Consider the following 20,893-nt stretch of genomic DNA (forward strand, 5'->3'; position numbering starts at 1 on the left):
GGGGCTGGATTGAGAAGCTGCACTTTCTGAAAAGCTAAATACAAGCCAAGACTGGCCAAAGCAAAATATTACATGCTTGCAAACACATGATATTCCTTTATTTTCTATCTCAACTATACACCATGCAGTTCACCTACTGCCTAGACCAGCTCAGGATTTAGAAGGATATTTTTTATACTTCTGGGACAACTTCAGACTCTTAATCAGACTCTTCACTGATTAAAATATTCATTTGAACAGATGTTTCCAGGAAAATTCATTGATGTTTTTCTGTTCTACTTATTGGGTTGGATCCAGATTTACCCTAGATCATCCCCACTGACAGAGCTGGAAATCCCAGCCCGCCCCCCTTTCCATGACAGTCTCCTTAGACCCCTGAAAATGGTATACAGAGAGCCAGGAGAACCTGTTGAATGGGGTGAGTTGTGGGGAGGAATCCCCCCAAAACTGGGCAAAGTGACCTTTCATGGTCAGAGCTCTGACTTTTGCAGAAGGACCCTTCCTTTTGAGAAAGGCAGATCCTGACTCCAGTGCATCTGTCTTGCCAGATTAATCACCCCAACAGTGTGTCATATGTATTTTACTCCACAGTAAAAAGATTCAGTGTTTTTAGCATTTCATGTTTTATTTGGGTATTTTATTGTTTGTATATAGGGTTTTCATGTTTGTAAACCACCCAGAGAGCCCTCTGGGATATAGGGGTGCTACTTTTATTTTTTTAATTTATTTCTTGCATTTATGTAAGTCCAATGGATTTCAATGACATGTACTATTTCTAAGTTGGTATATGATTGTAGCCATAATTAGGCTGAGAGTGCTTCCAGATAGAGGGGTCCTAACACTGATAGTCAGATGTTGTACAGCTATTCCACTTGTTTTCCATGAATGGAATTCTCTGTGGTAAAGGGGAAAAAATAAGGACGCATTGGAGAAATACAGGAAAACTACAAAATCTGTATTCCTGTAAAATATCGTGATTGAGGCAAGGTGATGCTGCCACGGAAGTTCCGTCCAGAAGAAGTTTGAACTTGTGAAATGACAGATTTGATTCTGCAATGCATTTAAACCTTCAGATCCAAAGGTGGGGATTGTAGCACTGTTTTGCTGTGTTGCTATACAGTTAATATTTTAGCAGTACAGAGAACTGCTCATATCATGTACTTGAAGTACATATGTATGCAGAATAACAAAAAGAGCTACTCCAGGCCCAACTCCCTTCCCTCTGGTGCACACCTGAATGCACACTGCAAATAATACTGATTATTTTTTAGTTTGGTATTGATGCTTCATCATTGTATTTGGATTTTCCTTGAAAGTCACCTTGGAAGAATTAGTATCTCAAGAAACTGCAGTGCCCTGATCACTGCCAGCCAGGGCAGGAAGAGAACAAAAGAAGGTTGCTTTCCCATATATACACTGCAAAACTTGGGTGCAGAGCAGTCTGTGTACATCAGAGATGCTTCTAAAACATCATCCCATGCATTTCAGGCAATAGGGATTACAGATGTCACTTGAATGACATCTCTTCACGAACAAAAATGCCCGCAGTGTGTCCACACCCTTTGCAAGCCAGTTGAACACACAGCAGTCGTACTGTCCTTGCTGGGAGAGGAAAGCAGGTTCCTAGCAATTGGTTGCTTCCTGCAGTTTATTCTTCCCTCTGTTGCAGTCATAAAACTATGAGCAGTGACACTGGAGCTAATACAGGGCTTCATTATGCTTTAGTCCATGGGTGGTCCCAGACAGAAGGTGCCTAGTGCTAGCAATTAAATTGTTAAAGAAATTATGCAGCTATTCCATCTTCTTTGCCTTTTAAAATATATATTTGTAGAAAAGAAAAAGGTGGAAGAACAGTGGAAAAAGTGGAAAAACAGGCTATAAATGGAAGACAACACTGGAGAGCCAGTGTGGTGTAGTGTTGGATAGGGACTTGGGAGACCCCACTTGGTCATGAAGCTCACTGGTTGAATTTGGGCCAGTCACTGACTCACAGTTTAAGTGGATTTTGTAAGCCACTTTGGTTCCTTGCAGGGAAAAAAGTGGGATGCAGATATAATAAATAAATGAACATCAACCAAATCCTTGCACATTTCTGAGAATGAAGCAGGATGATTGCCACTTAAAAGCCTCCTCTGAAAGCCCACCCACCTATCACATGTTATAATCTTCTAACCTAATCATCAAACAGGTGGGTTGAACAGCACACAGGTAAGAGAAAGTACCTTGCCCCTTAAAAAGCTTGCCTGAGCCCATTTTCCCCAAGATGAAATGATTCCACTGCAAACTATGCACTTGCAGTACCTCAAGTTCAAGGCCATTGCTCCACTGTGTGTGCTGTTTGTCATCAGCAGGTGCAAATAACTTTTTAATATGGCAATCCTGCTAGAGTCAATTGTTCTTTTGTCACCCTGGTTTCCAAAAACAGCTCTTGTTTTTGAAGCTCATATTTCAAGATGATGGAACCACTTCAGCAACCAACACCCTGTTTTGTTAGTCTACAAGTACAGCAAATAACTTTTCATTTAGACATTAATGTGTTTCTATACTGGAGAAGGTACAGACATGCAAAATAGGGCAACACCATTTTTAACAGGAACTAAATGATATTACAACATTGCTTTGTCATCTGCACTGACTTCCAATCCATTTATGAGCCCATTCAGAGTGCTGGAACTAATGTACAAAGGTACAATCCTATGCATGTTTCTGCAGAAAACATTGCTGGATGGAGGCATCTGGAAACTGTAGGATTTTTTTTTTTTTTTGTCTAAACAGATACAAGATCGCACCCTAAATCTGTAAATGGCCATTTAGATCCTTAAAATTCTGGAGAGCTTCGTGCCAGGTTACCTGAAGGACCATCTTCTCTCATATGTATCTGCTTGGACCTTAAGATCAACTTCTGAGGCCATGCCCTGTCAAATGAAGTGAGATGCATGACCCCTAATGAGAAGGACTTTTTGGTGAAGTGCCCCATTCATGGAATGCTCTCCATAAAGAGGCTCACCAATCCTGTCCTTCTTTCTCTCCCAGGCTATTTACTCCTTTAGAATTTTTTAAAAATTAAGATACCAGAGATGCTGTTGGTTTTATCTGGTTTTATTTTGTAGCTGTTTCCATCAGTGGCAGCATTTTGTTTTTATATTTTCTGCATTTATATTGTGAATCACCCAGAGAATTTGCCTGTTTGGAAGAACAAAAAAATATAACAAAAATACCTATTTCAACCCTACTGTAAGAGACTTGCCTTTTAGTAGAAATGAAGGACATCATTCTCTTTTAAAGCTGATTGGGCTCTACCAAAGATTGACAAAACAGATATTACCCCATATATCACATTCTTTAAAAGACACTAGAGGCAAAGACACATTCATACTGGATATATGACACACTTTATTTCACATATAAATGGCAGGAGTTCTTCTTAGTTGATTTAAAATGAACTTGACCTACAGGTAATTATCAGATGACTTGCCTTGTAATAAAGAGGCAGGAAGAAAAATTCAATTTCTCTTAACGTAAAAACCAAAACTTGCTACGATATCATCACTGCTTTGCAGGAGAAGCAAAACTAGCATCAAAAACTAGATGGGCAGAAAGAGACTGAGGAAAGGTATAAAACACAGATGAAAAAAGGAAAAAATATACTCCATTCATTATGACTAAGTTGGTTCTCCTATCAGGAGGCAGGTAACACACTACACCTGACACCTGATCAACTCTCTTCTGGTGTTTACTTCAATTTGAATATTTTTAATCTCTAACATCTATCAATAAGCGGTACTACAGCAGCCTACCCAAGCTGACTTCCTACAGAGGTGTTAGTCTGTGGCAGCCCAACATCCACCAAGTCTTGGTTAGTGTGAAACGAGTCACCACTTACTTCAGAGAGCACTCTTTGGAACTTAATTCTTTCAAGTTGTCCTGTGTCAACATTAAGAAAGATTAGGCACCAAAGATAACAAATCTGACTATGCTTTCTGATTTTTCTTGGCTGTAGGAAAATAACTGTTAGTATGGTTTGAAGTTAAGAAGAGCCCAAACAGAGTATCTTGAAGTATAACAAACAAACATTTCTAAAAGTATCCTTCCTAAAGTTATGTTTAAATCTTCTGATTATTTTTTAAGAATCTCTCCTGGAAGGTGGTGCTGATTTGGTTGTCTCGTTTCATCTCTTATCTTTCTGACCTTCAAGTACTGCAGTTTGATCATCTTTTGAGGCTTTCAGAACCTGTTTCCTGGTACTTAATAAGCCAAGGTTGGACCAAAATCCCACAATAATAATCTTTCCTATCACAGTGGCCCATCTGGAAGCAGGATAACATACAGCAACAAAACCTTTGTTAAAATCTCTTAAGAAGTTCAATTTTATACTTAGCCTGACATTTCTTGTCAGTTCTTATTAAAAGCTTGCATCCCAAGGAAGTACCTCTCAACTCAGCAAGATGTTGTCTTTAGTGTCAGTGCCTAACACATAAGTAGGCACAGCTGTTATTTGGATGCATGCTGGCTAGCGTCCATCCTGTGCAGTCACATTTCTCAACCCCAAAACTTCCCAAATAGCATAATCATCTAATCACTCACAAACAGCCTACTGTTAAGAAATTCAAGGAAGAAAATGTGGAAAACAGGTTTTGTCACGATGCGTAATCTGTTGTCAAGAATAAAAATACTGAAGTTTTGAAATATCTCACTGTTTTTGAGTATATAGGAGCTACAGATGGGAGGCAAAGTTGATACCTTCTTAAAGAGGCCCTTGGCTTTTCCTTCATTGTTAGTGTTTTATTATTTATTTATTTATTTATTTATTTATTAAAACATTTTTATGCCACCCCATTCACCGAAGCCTCGGGGCGGCTTACATCAATAAATTAAAATAATTATAATCTTAAATTAAAATAATATATAAACATTAGATTAAAAATACAAAAATACAATATAAAATAAGCCGCCTTGGCCAGATAAAATTCAATAATATTAACATTTAAAATGCCGCTTAAATAAAAAGGTCTTCGCCTGGCGCCGAAAAACAAATAACGACGGCGCCAGGCGGACCTCTCTGGGGAGCGCGTTCCATAACTTAGGCGCCACCGCAGAGAAAGCCCTCCTCCAAGTACCCACCCTCCTAATTTCTTTCATGGAGGGTTCCCGGAGAAGGGCCTCTCCCATCGATCTCAGGGGGTGGCTGGGCATATATGGATGTAAGCACTCCTTCAGGTAACCAGAACCCAAGCTGTTTAGGGCTTTATAGGTCATCACCAACACCTTGAATTGGGCCCGGACTTCAATGGGAAGCCAGTGAAGCTGATGGAGAACTGGAGTCATGTGAACATAACGCCCATCTAAGATCCTTATAGACTAAGAATCAAGAGTAACACCTAAAACCTGATTGCTAAAACTTGATTACAATACCTTTATAGCCAGGGAGGTAAAAGGTGTGTGCATTCCATTTATTTAACGTTGGACTTTCCAGTTTTGCTATATCCCTTTCTAAAGAATATTATCCAAGAAACCAGTTTAAGCAGACGGCTTACATGTGTCTAGATGAGAGCTTCTAGGTATTTAGGAAAAGCTCAGAAGCATCTTCTCCAGCTTGGTGCCTTCCAGGTGTGTTGATTGTCATGCCCAGAATCCTTCAGCTATCATGAGTAGAGGAAGGATGCTGGGAGTTGTAATCCTACTCATCCAGAGGGCACCAGGTTGTGGGAAGCTAGTCAAGAATATTCTTAAACAAGATGAAGTGCTTTCAAGAAAAGCATGGTGTACATTTATGTATATAAGAAAGTAGGAGAATTTTACAGTGTCTTCTCAGTCATACTGACCCACTTTACATGCTGAAGGATTAAAAGATAGGACAAGGTAATTACTTAATCAATTACTAGCAGAGCTGCTTTGTTAATGTATTCAGACAGGTTTGTGTTCCTCTAGGCCTAAACAAGCAAGTGTCTCTGTCACAGCATTTGACATGCACACATCTAAGACAGAAGTCACCCAAGATTTTTAACCACAAACACACTCACATATACTCCTCCTCTACCACCACCACCACATACCCTTGATAACAAAAGAACAATTAGCTCTGGATAGTGTTGCCACTTTTTCCCTTCCTCCTGCTGTGCTTTAACAGCAGCTAGGTCTGCAGACCTCAACAGATGAAGATGCTTATTTGGATCCCCTTAACAGTTTTACTAACTGGTTTCAGCAGGATCAAGCCATTATTAAAAGCCCATGGCAGTTACTAGGCAGTTTTATTTTCTAGTCAGTTGGCAATCCTAACTTTTTTTGTTGGTAATAAACCTTTACACATTATCTTGAGTTTTGAGCCAATGATTAGCATTGCTGTTACATTTCAGAATGGATGAAAACACAGAGATTAATCATCACTAGGCAAGGAGACTTTATGTTGAGGTACTTCCTGATATTTAACTGGGAGCATTTGGAAACAATGTCTTCTTAACAACTGAACTGAGTGATTGTAGAATCAGCACTCTGGCATGCAGTATGTAAGCTGTTGCTCTTTTACAAGAAGCTTCTCTCCCTGAGGGATTTAACCTGCTGCATCACTGAGGCTTCTTCCATTTTTACTGCTGGAGCAAAAAAACGTCTTTTACATATAATGTTTTCCTGGGGTATTTCTTTACTATTCTATATCTTCTACTGAGCAAGCACAAGGAGGCACTGTGGTATAGCTGCATTGCTGCCAATTTATGACTTTTCATGAGGCCTTGGTTCCAGTTTTTCCTGTTTGAAATTTAACACCAGATTTCCTCACATCCCCCTAAAAGGAAAAAAAAATCGATTAAAATGGTTGGAAAACATGGAAGGGGCCCTGGAGAATGACACTGTTGTGAAAAGGACCTATAAACTTCTGTGAGTGAAGGATCATAAAAACACAATAAATGCTTTGTGTAGAGACACCTAAAGCCAAAGGTTAAATAAATGGCTGATTTTTGATCTACCAATCATCTACCAAGATTAGTATATATTGCACTATGTATAAGATTCCAGTTTTCCACCAAATGGGTCAAGGTAGAGTACAAGATTCTCTTCCATCCTAAGTCATCTTCTAATCTTTTTAGGGCACAATCCTACGCAAGTTTAGATAGATAAAATGCCTGCAGATCTCAGTGTTCTCCAGTTATCTATGCTGGGAGTTACAGGCCATTTTTTTCTGCTCACAGTTGCTTGGGATTGGTCCTTTAATAGGTTAGGCTTAATGGTGATTAGCCCAGGGTACCTGATAGGCATTACTGCTAAGGGAGGATTTGAACCTGGGTCTGAAGAGTTCTAGTTTGATAGTCTAACAGTTATTTGGCCCTAGTATCATGGTGAACCATAATGCATTTAACTCAAGAGGTGAGTGGAAGGTATCAAAAACAGCTCACTTTAAGCTGTCCCTAGAAATTGTAGAAGGTAGACAGGGCATAGTTTTCAATACAAAATGGTCAGAGCACTGTAACAGGATTCAGGACTGGAAGAGTTTAACACTGGTCAGTGGGTAGCTTGGCTAGACATAAGTGGGAGTAACTGGACCCCCTGATGTCTCATGGAGGGCCAAGTGGGTACTATCCCCCACCCCCCTTGTATAATTCCCTAAGCCTTCTGTCTCGGGATGAGTTGTGACACTGATGGTGGCCACAAAATACTCTAAAACTTGATAAGGTTTTGTCTCCTTTTGTTAATACAGCAAGGTGCCCTGTAGGGTGGCCTGAGACCTGTTGGCCAATATTTAATGGGTTTTCACAGTGCAGTTTTAGTTCTGACGGCTTTCTCTATGTCAGAGATGAGCCACCTTTTTTTTCCTGTCAGTGACTATTTACTTTCATGGGCAAACTCTTGGGGGCAACACATCAGCACAGAGAGCCAAAGTCAAAATGATTGCCACTTTGCTACTTTTGCTACTATTTTTGTGTTTTTTCTCCCTTTTCCTCCCCACAGAATAGCCTGTTCAGGTAGGAACAGAACAATCTTGCCAGAGGTTTTGACATCATTAGACTGAGGCCTGTACTAAAGTAGGCCAAGGGGTTCAGTCCAAGTCTAGTTTAAAATTTATGGGCCATAGGAAGGGAGGCCTCTAAGTTGCCTACAAGACTGAGCAGAAGGACAGGCAACCTGGTCATTGTTTTCAACACCATGATGATATAAATTGTATTTCTATTTAAATGGTAGTCATTATTTCGTAATAGATTAACATATATGGATTGCAAGAAAATCTGTCCTTTTCTCTTCTCCTCTTTCGTTTTCTTTCTTTCTTTCTTTCTTTCTTTCTTTCTTTCTTTCTTTCTTTAGTGATAGATTTCCCCTCCTTTAGTAATGTGTATGTTGCTAGTCTAGTTGGCAAGTCACTGCAAAATACACTATTTCCCCTGTGGGTCAACTGGTCCCAGTAGAATTAGTTTTTTTATCTACTATTCTTTATATAGAGTACTGCACACAAAGATAAATAAGCAAGGGAAAAAATATGTACTTGGGATCAAACAGGGCATACAAGCCAAAATGGTTTGAACTCTCTTTTCCTGAGAAGTATTCCTCTCACGCTTTTTGCGTTCATGCAGCCCACTGTTGCAATTGACTTTTCACAGGAATTCTTATTGCAAAACGTGGATTAAAATAGCAACAAAACCACAGATCCTCTAAACTTGTATCTTGCTGCTTATATTCTCCAAACTTTTGTGATGTTCCTTCCCAAGGTCTGAGTCACCCAATTGCGTAAATCACTCTTCTCACATACTCCAGATGTGCAGCTCAGTATGCCTGAAGGGCACAAGGATGGGAAAGACTGGCACAGAAGGATGTAGCCCTGAACAGGATTTGGGAAGGTTTACATTCCCAACTTCAAAGGGTGAGAGAGAAGAGTCCAAGTGTGGACTTTTAATGTAGGCCTATTTCTGGCTTGGAGTGAAATGTGATTTAAAAGTGTCATTATTTAGACTTGGGGACTTTTGTGGAAACAAGAAACAATGCTTGCTGAAATTACAGATAGTTCTGTCTGCACGTCTCTCTGTCTTGTCTTTTGATGTACTGCCTGTGGCTAAAATAAAACTTAGATGAGAAAGGCCCCACCCTGGCATTGACTTGTGCAATAACAGTCTGTGTTTTTTAAAAGACACTCACGTGAAAGGTATGGAAATCTTTCCAAATCTGGTTCCAGATGGGTATCATTAAAACTCTAGCTTTTAAAGGCAAAACAGGAAAGCTGTGGAGGGACTTTTGCAGCAGAAGGGGTTAAATGAAATACAACTCTCCTTTTCCTGTGCGGTAAGGATTAGCAACCAAACAGAAGCTAGAGCAGAGAGAGGAGGGTGGTAGAACCACTGATTGAACTGGAAGACTGGAGATCTGGTTCTGGATACTTGAGTGGTGCTCCAGGGGGGCTGGTTTCATTGCCTCTTTCCATCATCTGCCAAGAGACACAAGCTGCAGGTAAGTCTTAGTTTTGGATTATGGATTGTTTGCTTCTTTGCTCCCTCTGCCTCTCTTGTTCCCTTAGCAATTTGTTTTGTTATTCAATCAGATTGACAGAAGTTTAAAAAGTGTGCAGCAGCAGGGGAACACACTGTGCCGAATGGAACCCTATCAGGATAAACTGCAGATCCCTTTGCAAGAGGAGAAGAAAGCAATTTCAAATATTCCATTAACTTTAACCCATGTATGGCCCCAGTTATTCAGAGATAATTGAATAGAAATGATGATATTTCGGTAGTGGTGAAGGTGGAGAGTCTCATGTGGACTTGAATAGTCTGCCTTAGAAATTATTCTCCCAGCTTTACGGTGAGAAGGCAGTGTACAGTGAAAAGAGGATGTATATGTGGGTGAGTGATAAAGGAGCTCTCCTTTATATGTAAGGAAGGGAAATCGCATTTTGCAATGCTATGTGTATCTACTCAGAAATAAGTTCTTATTGCTTTTTAAAGGACTTACCCTCAGCTAACTATGTATAGGATTGTAGGCTAAGACCATTAATTTCTTTCCACACCTGCCTCTGTGTAGCTCTTGCCTCTGTGGATATGCCTGGGTGCTTTACAAAAGCAACAGAGGCTCTCTTTCAGAGAGTAGTCCCATGAAAATGCACAGTTATGCTTAAGAGGCAACAGCTGAACAGGCTCAGCTCAGCACAAGGTGGGTAGCAGTGGGTGGGTAGCAGTGGGTGGTATCATTTACAATTGGCACAAACCAGAGTGGTTGGCATGGACTGATTAATAAATCATGCTGCTACAGGCTACAATGGCTATGCGAATAATTCCACAGATTATTCTGAGCTGTCTCAAATGCTTGTCTGATCCAGCAGGCAAGATCTTATGAGAAACAGCTAACAAGAAAAAGAAAAACCATTTAGACTGTATGGGGAATGGTTTGCATGGTCAGGCCCATTCCCCCCCCCCCCCCCCCCCCCCCCCCCCCCGTATCATGTGGCTTTCTCTACCACTAAAACATTAACAGACCTGCTGGGATGGTGTGTGATAAAGAATGTGCACCAACTAGAGCATCATAAATCTGAGTGTGAATACTAGAAAGACGTAACGGCCACAAGAGAAGCTGTAGCTTTCCCCAGCACAGAGATACAGCCTGGAGACAAAGAACGTGGTGATAGCATGCATGCATTGTGTGTGGAAGGCCCCAGGTACAGTGGCTGGCATCTCCAACTGAGCTGAAAGGATCTTGGGTGGCAGAGCTGGGAAAGTTGTCACTGTTAATATAGTTACAATTTTAATGGTGTTTTAGTGCCTTTCAGAGCAGATTATCCTTCTAAGTGGTTTACACTGACTGAGTTCAGACAGCATGTTTTGTGAATTGTCAGGAACCTTTCATTCCATTGTCCGGCTACTGATACAATCAGATTCTGCAACAGTGACCTCATATGAATTTGTACAAATTCACAGTTGCACAAATTTGCACTTTTGAAAATATACAAACCTCCCTAAAGTATGTAAATTTCTGAAAAATGAGTATTCCATGCTTTAGCCTTAAATTACAGTATTTGGATAGGATTTAAGAAAAGGAAAAACCTGCAAGTCTGTGGAATCAGCACAACTCAGGAAAATTCTGTTCCTTGTCAAATTCATGGGTAAGATTCTTAGAAACTGTAACTCATTTGGTTCCATTGTGGATTTCCCCAACAACCCTCACTGTCATGCTGTCTGAACCCACCACTGGGTAACACAGCAACTCATGGGTAGCTAGCTATGGTAGGTGGTGGTGCCATCTGATTCCAAGGTGGCTTTTTCCCCAAGAAAATACATGGCTTATTCTAGGGGTTGTCTTACCCATCATGGTTTAGTGTGTTGTCACCAAGCCCAGAGAAGCAATTTTTTGGTAGGTAGTTCCAAACCACCACTGCACATTTGGGCAAGTCTGGTGAAATATCCTGCTACTCCTTTTCTAGTAAGTGAACTTGGTTCTTGAAGTTCACCTAGCTACATATTGCACAGCAGACATACCGTCTGTCCTGTCCATCTGTCCTCTGCCACTTCCAATGGTCTCTCACCACTTTATTTGTTAGCAAATAACTTTTTCTTGAACATATGATCCAGTTGTGTGTAAGCTGCACAGTGATTTTGAAGAAGCTTGCTATTCTATCAGTTTCAGCTGTGGTAAAGTCACACTTCCTCTGCCTCCTTACTTCAACATTTGCTCCAAGGGATTTACTGAAGAAATTTGTGCAGCCATTTGACACTTCACATTGTACAATCCATTAACAAAATGTTGTCTGTAAAATTGTGTTGCATAATGAATAGGTGTCAATATTCTACTCCTTTTTGGTGAATTTTTTCCACTGAATCTTCCTATCCACTTGAGCCCTAATTTGCCCTCCCCTGTAGAAGCCCTTCCTGACTAGGATATAACTGAGAAACAGTTTTGTTGCAGGTTCTTCACCTGTTGCATTCCACTAAGTTTGCTTGCTAGAGTCATTTGTTCCCCATCACACCATGAATTCACAGAGGAGGCAGAGGGTTGAGATCTCATCACTGCTTTTTTTAACAGGATCCCTATACACAACCATCTCAGCAGCTGGCTCCCGAAGCATCTGGGGCTTTGGCCAAGTTGGAAGAAGAAAAGCACCATGTGCAAATTCAAGCACATTACTGGAGTGAGGCTGAACTAGGCATGTTCACAGATCTCTGGGTAAGCCCAGAGGGCCAGGAGTTCCTAAAGAATACCAGACATAACTTGTTTCTCAGGTTTTCCATGCAGATGTTCTGTGGGCCTACTCTCACTCCCCTAAGCAATACAGGGATCAGCTGCAAGGTGTAAAGAAGAAGTTTAAAGAAATGATGGCATACAACAAGCACTCCAGGATCAAGCCATGCACCATGCAATTCTATGACCGACTGGCAACTGTCCTGCTCCAGCAGAGGGTCATGATGCCTGCTTATACTGCTGGCAGTGTGAGTCCCTTAAGAGCCTGCAAAGACTCTGGCACCAGGCCATGAAGAACTGCCAACCCATGACATGTCCTTTCCAGCTCCAGGCCTGCCAGATGTCCCAAGCACTATACCTCATGCACTATCATGACTAGTGCATTGAAAACACACAGGACACAATCTGCATCTGTTTCAATCCTCATGGGGTGCAAAAAGAATCCTTTCCTGCTGTTCCAGCAACCAGGCCCTTCTGGCATAAGTTTGCCAATAGTATACTGTTCCAACCCCAAATACTTTTCTTCTGCTGTCAGAAGGAAAACCAGGCATTGAACTGCACCATATGAACCCATGTGATGAGTTGCATCCCTTAAAACTGAGGAGTTAAGCACTGTCATTGAAAAAGTGGTCTGAAATACTTTCCCAAGGGAATGCAGTTGGTGCTGTACTTCCTGAAGGAAGAATGGAGATTTGTTCCCAAGACATCAGGAGTCTCCCATGGGTACCATCAGGCAACTGTCTGCAGAGGGTTAGCACAGTATTGTGGATCTGGACATACTTATAATGCACTTCCTGGCAGTTATGGGTTAATCATTGGATCAACTCAGAACCTGCAAGAACTTGAAGGGACATTTTTCCCCAGACTTTCTCAGATGAGGTTGGAAGCACAGTCTTCATCTTCCCACCATCCATTTGGTGCTTCTCTGCACAGGACTCAGTGTTCCCAGCTTCACTGGCTTTCCAGAGAGAGACTAGAGCTGTGAGCGCACTGGCAGAATTGCAGCTGAAGCAGCCACCACAAGAATCAGTACCAACACCCAACGATCCCAGGAAACAGAGGCAGAACTACTAGAGAAAGAGCTGCCATTGACCACTGGTCAGCAGGTGGTGCATCTCCAAACCAGTCTGGTGCACTTGGCAAGGGACCTGGTGACTTCAACTGAAGTGGCAGGGGAGCCCACATTTAACCTGTTCATGAAAATGAGGAAGAATAGAGAGAAGATGGGCCAGTGAGCATCTCCTTGCTATCTGGTCAACTTGGATGATGTCAGACAACATGCATATATCCAGCAAGTCAGCATAGGAAGGCAGTGTTGATGCTTCGGACTTCATCTTTGAGTGAGCCTTGAGGGGGTGGACTACAGCTGTTGACTGCCAAACAGATATGCTTCAAAATGTTCATGGGACCCAGAACTCAGTATGCTCCAGCCAGCTAGAACAGACTCAATAAAATCAATGGGACTCAATAGATCTACTCTAAGTAGATCCAAAGTAAAATTGGATCTGACTCCACATTTCCTCAGGGCCCAACCACATTACTTGGAGTGCATCACTTGAGAGGAGACAACCATCTGGCCACAGAAAACTCCCAAGCAGGACCTGAATGCAACAGTGCCCCCCTGCCTGTGCTCCCCAGCAACTACTATAGATAGGCAGAGTACCTCTCATACTGCAGGTAGCATAGAACCTTATCAATGATTAGTAACCACTGTTAGCTTCAAATCAAACCATCTATGAGTTCAGCCCCACCCCCCATATGCAAAATGTTGCCGCATGCAAGAAGGGGAAAGGAAAGCCTTCAACAATTCTTTTAAAATGTTATGCACGGTAAATAACATTTTTAAAAAACTGCCATTGGCGTTTTATAGTTATGGTTCTTTGCTGTGGGAGACTACAGGATTGCAGTTTGGAAAGGAAGGATAAGGGTTAAACTTTCTTTCTCTTCATGCTGGTGTTCTGATCCAAATCAGCTCCCTTCCATGGTTTTAATTTTAAAAGCTGATGTAACTTCAAGCAGCACATTTAAAATAATGCGTAAATAGGCTCTAACACAGGTTCTCTGCCTGGAATTCATTTTATTACTGGCACAAGCTTTCTGATCTCAGGATCAGTAAAATAGTAAAAAGCCTTTTCAAAATGTGGAATGTCACCTCAAGAACCTTGTTCTATTTAAGCTCCTTAACAAAAACTGAGAGGTTTGTTCTTATTAAAACGTTAATGTTTTTAAAAGATGCATTTTTTCAGAACTTCTAAAACTGCCTGAACATTGTCAAAAAGGTATCCTCCAGCAACTATGAGTTTGGGAGATTCAAACAGACAATGAAGAAACATGTAAAAGAAAAGGTATAAAAATAGGACCAAAAATGGCACAACGAACTCCTCAGCCCATACAGTTGCTTCTGATATGTACAAGTGCTGACACACATCATTTTAAAGGTAAAGTAGTAATTGGAAACATTGGTACGTAGAGCACAAGTGCAAAACCTACCCAAAAGGCTGTAGTAATAAAACAAATTTTCTACAAAGCTCCAGCCATAACTTGCATTCTCCAGAGAGGTTGGATGACAATTCCCATCACTGCCAACTTGTTAGCTGGAAAAGACTGGCATAAGAGAAGAGTAGTAGCTTATTGTGAGCTTCACACCTTGGTAAGGGAGAGATGACTGTTCCCCTGGAGTTGTGCACCTTTTCCAGTCAGCCCAGGGCTTCACTGATGGAACAAGCAGGCCATTCTAGAATCAACTGACCAGGAAGACCTTGTTGAAAGACTCAGCATCACTTAGGCTGAAATCAGCACAACTATCTTAAATAGTTCTCACTAAGAAGTGTCCCTCTGTTAGCTGTTCTGTGCTATACAGTACTGCAATAATAAGGTCATCTAAACAATGCACTGGTATCAGCAAATTGGTTCAGCAGTGTCATGAGTTCAGCCAAACAACCAGCTGGGTTCATATAAATTCAAATCGTGTTTTGCGGCTACAGTTCTATTTAGAACCATCTTGCACCATGTCTTAAGCCATTTCTAGCCCCCGCACTAATGTCTTATTCCACTTCCTCATGGACCATGTTGTTCAACCCTTGTTCAGACACATGCTTATACCGATGGCCTCTTCCCAATTTCATCAGCAATTTAGGCTAGGCTATATTTGTCTTTTCAAATTAGCAGATGTTCATTCCCATGCAAGCCTTGATCTGCTGATGAAGGTATTTTATCACACTGTGTGGGTTTGCACTCAATACTGAGCTAGACTCTTGCAATCTGGCTTATAAGCTAACCTCTCTTCAAGGTGTTTAGCAAACAATCAGGCACCTCGCAGGTATTGTGCCCTATGCTTCCCTCTTGTCCCCCCTCGGTGTTCCCACAGGTAGCCCATAGAATATTGTGAAACTACTGAGGCCAGCAGGTACTTCTGACAGCCTTTCCTGCAGTTCATGAGTAGATCACAAGCTCCTCCCCTCCAGCTCAAACTGCCATGAGTGACAGCAACGTAGTCCTGCCACACTCCTTTTGGGTGCTGCAGCTGTTTGGCAATGGTACCAGTCTGTTCAGCCAACCCATGAGAAGAGCGCACAGCACCAGAAAGTGGCTGAGGTGAGGTCTCCTCTTTTCAGCCTACTGTTGATTGGCCAAGAATATTGATTCCCCCCCCCCCGCCCCTGCCCCTGCCCCTGCCCCTACCCCTGCCCCTGGCTGCCATTTAACTCTGCAGCTACTATGTAATACAGACAATTATTGGGTTCAGGCAACATGATGATTCATGCTTATGAGTTGAGTATGAGTTGACTGTAGGGTTGTCATTGAACTGTGATGTTCAATGTTGATGTTGAAATGTGGATTATTATAGCTTGATACTGCAGGTGGGTTTAAACAACACATCTTGTCTATCTGTCTTATGTGAGTTGTTATCTGGGCTGAGTTTAGACAACATGATAATTCACAGTTCAACAACAACGTGCACTCAATACATACTCAGCTCTTGAGTGAAGGGTATCCCTGAGTTGAAGGCTGTTACTATGCTACTAGTACAAGACTGAAAGTAACATAAAACTATTTCTGAAGATCTGTCCTGGGTACCTCCACCTGCACAGATGAGGCAAGTGCTAGGGTCTTGATTGCAGTGGTATCCTGTAGGGGTGCTCTGCTCTTCTTACCTTTTAAATGCCAACTGATATTATGTTCTTCTAAGACTTTGGCAGCATGTAATATGTGATGCCTTTATCCATAAACCTTATCAGCTATGCTTAGTTTTGTAGCCACCTTGTTTTATTAGGATAACTATTGTATTTTGTGTTGTTTAAATGAGCCATTTTAAAGACCAACCATTGGAAATGCAGTTATATATAAAACACCCGGTGATGTCAGTGCTGGTGCTATTTCAGGTGCATTCATAGAAACCACAGCTATCTGTCAGACTAGCAAGCACTGCTGATGTTGCAAAAGCATTGTGTTGGTATAATTTAAATAATGCTAGTAGCCATTGCATCCTTCCCATATATTAGTCAATGCAATCATAAAAGTATTTTATTTATGAATGTGCAAGCACAGTGACCTGGTCCACATGCTCATTGGATGGTTAATAAACCATGGTGGCTTGTTAACCACCCTGTGCGGACCAATGGGATCAGCAGAATTAGCCTTGGCAGGGCAGCTTGGCATGTCATGGTGATCTACTCAGGGAAGCTTATTGCTATGGGTTAACAAGTCACCCAGAATCTTGCAACAGCCCGTGGGTTCTTGGGGGTATCTTAACCACCCTGGCCATATTTGCATGACATGATAAACTGTGCTGCTGAGGGTAATTATTCAACACCCCCTCCCCCCAGCACATGACTGGCACCATGGCTTATTTTTCTGCAGCAGTTATGTGAACCAGGCCAACGTATAACTACATAAGGATTTACTGTATTGCATAAAATTATCAGCTATGAAAATCAGACGTTTTTTAGAATAGTAGAATCAGGATATTTTTAAGGAAGGTGACTGAGAGTATGAGAAGACAAGGCAGATTATGAATATTGTAGACAGTTAATCAAAATGGCATAATCTAGTGTAGAATGAAATGTTGCATGTTTTTCAATATACCAGTTCTATGTAGACAGTTTTAATATACTGATGCATTCATTTGGCAACAATTCTCTTTGGGAATGCATCCATGCCTGGGGACATTTTTTAACCTGTGCAGACTGGATAGTTTAACACCACACTTTAGAGATGTGAACGACCTTGCAAGGAAAAATTCTGCCTTGCCAATGATTGTTTCTGCATGCATCCTTAAAAAAAAATTATCTTGTGCTATAAATACAATTGTGAAAACATTGTGGTTATTCTTTGAAAAGCAAACAGGCTTTACTTCTAATAATTCAGTTATGGTATTTTCTGATACGCAGGAATCAGTTCTTCATGTGCTTCCTTTTATATCGCACTGGGTGCCAAGAGAGATGACACAAATGTTCATTACCAATTGTGCAGCGTTAGCTGCTAAAGGATATAGGCTAAGTTTGCAGATTTAAAGACTGAAGTCCTTATTTCGTTAGGATTATTGTTCTCTGTATAGAAACAGAATGTGTGTAATTCTTTACTGGCTGACTAGTGAATGCACTAGTTTCACACCATTTGGGAATATTCCTTTGTTTAAGACAGCAAAGCCTTCAAGCAAAAGTGCGTGGAAGAGGATGCAGTGGAAAGGTAGATGGAAAAGTCCACTGCAAGTATGCCCAGTATTCTTTTTTTGGATCTCAGCTGAATGATACTACGTATATGATTTGTTCAGCACCATCAGTATAGACAGTTCCTTACAGAATTTCATAAATGAAGCAGTAAAGACCCTACTTAATGGTTCTCACATAGGAAGAAGAATTAAAGCACAATGTTTGAACATAAATGACAACAAACTATTTCTGCACTAATCAACTGTCACTATCTGTATGCATGCTTTTGCAGATTATAAACCTTTATATAAATGTGAGATCTGCTATGTATCTGCACAGAGAGAGAAATAAGATTATTTCTCTGAAACTGCTCCCTCCCCTTTATAACACCTCCCTGTCCTGATGTAAGAGGTGGCTCAACACCAAATAACCAAGGACATTTTGGAGCAGCTGTGAAATCCCCTGAGCTGTAAGAAGTCTTACTGTATCCAAGAGACAGATGCTGTACCAGGGAGACCTAGTTTTCTGTTTAATGTTTATATTAATTCCTGGCATGATGGCTGTTCTGCCTTAGGAGTTACAGCCTTGATTGTATGTATTAAATAATATCAAACATTTCTGCATACTGGAAGCCTGGAATTAACATTCATTATTAAAGTAGTACCATTGCTAAGAAGGTTAATAGTCCTAGAAATGGAGTATATATTTGAAGTATAAAATCATGACTTCTTTTAGGGTTTTTTTTCTGTTAACGAAGGGATGGGATTTTTCAAAATGTTTCTACTGAGGTCTTATTGACACCATTAAGATTTAAAAGATTTCTACAAGAACACCTGCCTACTGGGGGCATTTCAGGTTTACCAACTACCTCAGGTTATTCACTGATAAGATGGCCACTTACACATCATCACCAACTGAGATAAAATACATAGTCAGAAAAGAGGAGGAGGAGGATAGTGATTTTCCCAAAATGTAGCTATGTCAATGAATACCTATAGATGCACATTTAGAAATATCTAGTGTTATTTTATTAGATATTAATAAAAGTGTTATTTTATTAAACACTTCTCACCATAGTCAAGAAGACTGTGACCAGGTGACTCTGAGTTGGTTTGCAGTATCGCTACAGTGGTTTGGGCACCAGGCTAGCAGTCCGAGTTTCCATAGCTTCAGCTTCTTGTTATGTACAAGTGCAGTGAGGGTATGTTGACAAGCCATGCAAAATCCATGGGCTGTTTTAGGGTTGCAGGTGGCTTCTTGGCACACTGGAGGGCCTGTCACTAGCTTGCCACCCATTTCTTTTTAAACTGTGCCCTTAGTGTGGCCAAAATTTGTGTACATTTTTTTTAATGGCAAGATTTGTATAGGTTTGAAAGTGGCACCCAAAATGGGACGTTTAACCTGGACAATTCCCTAGGAGATGTCTGCCATCAAAATGCAGCAGGTGCTAATACTGAGACAAAGAGGCTGTATATAGGGTTATTTTCTACTTAGTTTTTCCCTGACAGATGCCAAAAGGTGAGCTGTGAAGGGAAAGCAAAGTTGTGAGTTATCTTTGTTCATAAAAGGGGGTGGTAAGTTTACATCACCCCCTCCATAGCAAGATCCTCTATTTTGTTGGACCTGACTCAGGAAGGTGGAAAGGTGTGACCTACAGGAACCTGTAGACATCCTTTTAAAATGGGTAATTTGATAGGGTTAATCAAAGTTTTTTGACAGGACCATAGGCATTTACATTTATTTATTATATTTCTACCCTGCCCAGCAGCCCAAAGACTCCCTGACAAATTTTGTTATTTAACATAGTACAAACTTCTGAAGGACTAACTAAACATCATGAGTATGAGGCAGTTAATCTGCTGCATCTACTTTTGGTTTCTTCAAAGAATTGACATCCAAGGAATGAGCATTCCCTTTCCTGCTTTTCTACACCGTGACATCTAGGTGGCACCGTGGTATAACAAAATACAGTGGTATCTTGGATCACGAATGCCTCAGTTCATGACCAAATTGGGTTGCGAACAAAAATTTTGTTCGTCAATAAAATTTTTGACTCAGGTCGCAAACTCCGCATTGGGTGGCAACTATGATCGCAGCCATTCCCCCCCCCCCCCCCCCCCGAGTGGGGAGATGGCTGAGATCACGCCCGGCTTTCCAGCATGAGCGCAACTGTGATCTCGGCCATCTCCCCCCTGCAGCATGATTGCACCTGTCTCTCCCCCCAAGTGCACCCGCATTCACGCCCATCTCTCCCCTCTCCCAGCATGCCTGCATTTGCGCCTATCTCTCCTCCCCTTGCTGCACCCATGATCATGACCATCTCTCCACCCCCCCTGCAGCCCGCCGGGATGACGGGCGCGTGTAGGGACGAAGGGCACGATCACAGTCATGCTGGGGGGGTGGGGAGATGTCCACGCTCCTGCTTGGGTTGCGGGGCGGCGGGAGATGGCCATGATCTTTGTTGTTCTTTGTCACTTTGCTTCGCATTTTTCTGATTTAAAAAAAATTGTTACAGAATGGATTAACCTTATTTACATTGAACCTTATGGGGAAATTTAACTTGGCTCACGACCAATTTGGGTCATGACCAGAGTCCTGGAATAGATTAAGTTTGTGAGCCAAGGTACCACTGTAATGCAAATGCAGAAAAAGAAATCACACTCTCATTCACTTTGATGGATGCTGCATTTTGCATACTCTAAAAAAGCTTGCTGAAAGTGCTCATTAGACACAAAAGTGAAACTGTAGAGTCATGGCATTGTCTAAAGAACCAGTAAACACAATGAATAATGAATGAACAATAAATGCTTCATGCAAAAAAGCCCCATATAGAACGTCAGGATGTAACTAAGCCCATTATCCCCATGCTGGCTAGGAATGATGGGAATAGTAGTCCAATACATCTGAATGGTGCTAGGTTGGACAGGCCTGATTTAGAATTAAGCAAACATAGCACAAGTGAAGGAAATATTTACTTTTGCTCCTCTACTATTTCTCTGCTCCAATTCACTTGAAAAAGTGACATTAAAACTGAATGACTTCTGTTTGCATGTAACATGTAGGTTACCACAAGTTGCTTCTAATCCAGACATTCAATATCTTCT

The 20,893-nt window shown here is 41.3% G+C and overlaps 1 protein-coding gene across 5 annotated transcripts in view; it reads left to right on the top strand.

Moving 5' to 3' along the window:
• Positions 1-8,773: 8,773 nt before the first annotated feature.
• PAPLN (papilin, proteoglycan like sulfated glycoprotein) overlaps positions 8,774-20,893 on the top strand; it is a 65,990-nt gene continuing 53,870 nt past the window's right edge. For 3 of the 5 annotated variants that reach the window (XM_044436576.1, XM_044436579.1, XM_044436580.1), the window contains exon 1: positions 8,774-9,423. The gene's annotated coding sequence lies outside the window, so the exon portion shown is untranslated. Of the gene's footprint in view, positions 9,424-12,424; positions 14,577-20,893 lie in introns of those variants that run through there. The other 2 variants (XM_044436577.1, XM_044436578.1) reach the window with 2 other exon arrangements.

Source organism: Varanus komodoensis, unplaced genomic scaffold (assembly GCF_004798865.1).
Source record: "Varanus komodoensis strain SLA01 unplaced genomic scaffold, ASM479886v1 scaffold3, whole genome shotgun sequence".
Classification (NCBI taxonomy): Eukaryota; Metazoa; Chordata; class Lepidosauria; order Squamata; family Varanidae; genus Varanus; species Varanus komodoensis.